The sequence below is a fragment of the Trachymyrmex septentrionalis genome, unplaced genomic scaffold (assembly GCF_001594115.1).
Source record: "Trachymyrmex septentrionalis isolate Tsep2-gDNA-1 unplaced genomic scaffold, Tsep1.0 scaffold122, whole genome shotgun sequence".
In the NCBI taxonomy this organism is placed as follows: domain Eukaryota; kingdom Metazoa; phylum Arthropoda; class Insecta; order Hymenoptera; family Formicidae; genus Trachymyrmex; species Trachymyrmex septentrionalis.
Window position 1 is genome coordinate 36,050 of NW_017304352.1, and position 3,525 is coordinate 39,574.

The following is a 3,525-nucleotide window of genomic DNA, read 5'->3' on the forward strand; positions in this document are numbered from 1 at the left end:
ATAATAAACGATGTAAAGACTCTTAATGTAAATATAAATAATCAAACAAATACACGGCGAAAGAAGAGTCAGTAGATTACAAAGAGAAAAAACAAAACATTTAATTAGTTAAATTATTATGCGACGATACATGCGCACGGAACGGTATATATAAATGTGTAAATGTATAATATAAACATGTGTAAAAATAACAAGTTTCGGCTACAAGATTGAGCCCTCTTCAGATATAAAACGCAAAAGAAAAATCAACGATAAGTGAAAATTAAGTAAAAAACAAATCATGTTATTTTTACACATGTTTATATTATACATTTACACATTTATATATACCGTTCCGTGCGCATGTATCGTCGCATAATAATTTAACTAATTAAATGTTTTGTTTTTTCTCTTTTTAATCTACTGACTCTTCTTTCGCCGTGTATTTGTTTGATTATTTATATTTACATTAAGAGTCTTTACATCGTTTAGAATGTATATCGTTTCGAAAACTCAATTTTTTTTGCCGGTAGTGGCGTTGTTATAACTAAAGGCCTAGAAACTCTATACCAGAATCTGGACACAAGAGAGATTTTTGATTGGTCCGTCGTTTGTGGCAACTCTCGTTCCAATTCAAACGTTCCAATTCGATAACCTTATAAAGGTTCAGATAAGAGAGAAATGTACATACATAAACTTTTTAGAATATTTTTGTTTTTTTAACGAATATTATACATAGATTTACTATCATATCTTTGAGGTAATGAAACACTTTTTCTTTTATTATAAATTCTTAATCTAAATACAACAAATCTAGCAATTATTTTTGTTAACAGATTATGGCACTTTAAAATATCACATTTAAATTTAATATTATTAAAATTTCTTATTAAAAATAATTTAATATTGTCTATATCATCAAAATATTTGTTATATAATAATATTGAAATCTTTGTTCCATTGCTATAAAAATTTTAAATGTATTTATATTAATAAAATATAAAGAATTTTTTGTGTAACATTTCAATTGCACAAATTTTGTAAATGAATATTTTAATTCATTTTTTGAGCCAGCAGATTGTAAACATACATCACATATTTTACATATTTTCTTAATAGAATTTAAAAGATAACCACCAAGATTATATAAACTATTTAATTCAAGATTTGGCAACTTTGATACAGAATTTTTAGAAAAAGATGGAATTTTATCATTAATATTATTTGTATTATTGTATCGATAATACATTCTTTCTTCTGTTTTTCTTCTGTTATATAATTAAGAAATCCTAATAAATATTCTCGCTCATCGTTTTCATAATTGCTACTATTGTAACGTGCACAATCATTCTTTTTCCCATGCGATCTTATAGGAGCCTCTTTTCACGGACTGATGCCATAGATTTTTATGTAAAACCTTGTAGAAATATTTTCTATGTTATCCTATATATACATGCTGTGTAAATCCTAAGATACCTATTGTAGAAATTTAGAGGAAATAGGCACAACAGAGAAGCTATCAGCGTCAGAGCTGTGTGGCTCAGTGGTAGGACAGAAATTTATCAACTTAGAAGGAGAAACCAGGTCTAAGTTTGAGACGAGGAGTACCCTGATATTTTTCTCTGTTGTCATCAATTGTTTACACTATACAAGCTCCTACAGAATCTTAGGGGCTGCGCACAATATATAATAAAAGGAATATAAAACAGAGAATAAGAATTTCAACTTATCAGAAATCATGTATTGTGGAATACACAGTTTCTGATAGATTGAAATTCTTATTCTCGGTTTCCTGTTTCCTATTCCTTTCATTGTGCGCAGCCCCTTATAGTTCTCTATAGGAATTCATGAAAAAATTCATGGGAATTTATAGCAAGGTAGGAGCTCCTCCCGTGGGGACCTGTCAAATTTACTATAGGTATCTATGGTTAACCCATGGGAAAATTCCCCATAGAAATTTGCAGCAGAGTAATTATGATCTTGTATACAGGTCGAAATGTTTGTTCAATTATATTATATGAAATTTAGTTTTATATTATTTCTGGTTAGTATTAAAATAACTTGGCTTATAACCTCTTTTTACTTGATTTGTAAACATTTAACGGCTGTGTGCAATTGATGTTGAAAGTTTTTAAATAAAATGATTACACAGTTCATTTAAGTCCAGTCTCATTTAATTAGAACTTACAATCGGAAAGAAAGCAAGAGAAGGAATAAAAACTTCAAAAACATCACAGTGTAACATTAATCTTAATATCAAGTCAAATAAGCAGAGATCAATTCTAGTACTTCGTACAATGACAGATTGCTTATTCTAAACTTATCTGAAACGAGAAAATTATCAAATATCGTCATTGTAAGGTCTCGCAATTGACACAACCGCTTGGTACCAAGATCCGAAGAAAAAAGAGGAGAGCAATAGTGATATTCAAAACTTTTGACAGATGAGCAACTTTCAAAATAATTTCTCGCGATTAGTTTAATGTAATTACAATAGATTGATATTATAATTCATATTCTCAACAATTCTCCTTAATTACATAAAACTAATTCACCATGGTGTTACGTCCTATAGACGTTTCAATTCTTTTCTTTCGAAAGATTTGGCCTTACGTCGTGACTACGGGCAGCGCCTGCGAGATTCAAGTGGAGCGCGCTGAAAATAGTCTAATGGATCTAAACCGAGCGGACTCCGCGAAGTTCGTAAAATGCTAATCAACCAGGAAGGAATAACAATTTTAATGCGGGCCCGAAAAAGTGACAAAATTGCATAAATGTATTGAAGTCACGCGATAACAAAAACCTATCATCGAAATGACAATTTCATCTTAGGAAAACAGGCGCTACGTCGCGTTTAAAAAAATCGTAAAACGCATAGATAACTTTCCACGGTAACGTTATCTAAAGTCGGACTCGCGACTGATAATGGTTGCCCTGTATGTAAAACTACTTGTGGACGATAACCGCCTGTTTACCTAACCACATTTTCCGCGAGAATAACAAATTCTTCTGGAGCAATCTTGACTTTTAGAGAAAAACATAAACATTTCTTCTAGAAACGATGCACTTTAGATCAACAGCGACAGGACGCTATAAACATCATAAATCTCACGAGACATTGCAACTATTATATTCTAGATAAAGGGTACTATGCCCATTTTTTTGGGGCATAAATAGAGGCCCCGCGGAAGCACAGGATGTTTGTCCGAGTACTCAGAATAGACGGCATGGTCGATACGCGTCAGTTGCAAGAGTGTCAGTCCGAGTACTCGGAATAGTCAGAATAGTCGATCCGTATCAGCTGCAAGAGAGCTCAGTCCGCGTCGCGCCAGTTCGCAGTACATTTTCCGTCTCAATCACTGGACCACCTTCTTGGGACTCTTTGTGTGGACAGCGGGGCTGCTAGTCAAGTGACATTAGTCCGGGATCCCGTGGATCAAAAGTAAGTCGTTGCACACACACACACACACACACACACACACACACACACACACACACACACACGCACGCACGCACGCACGCACGCACGCACGCACGCACGCACGC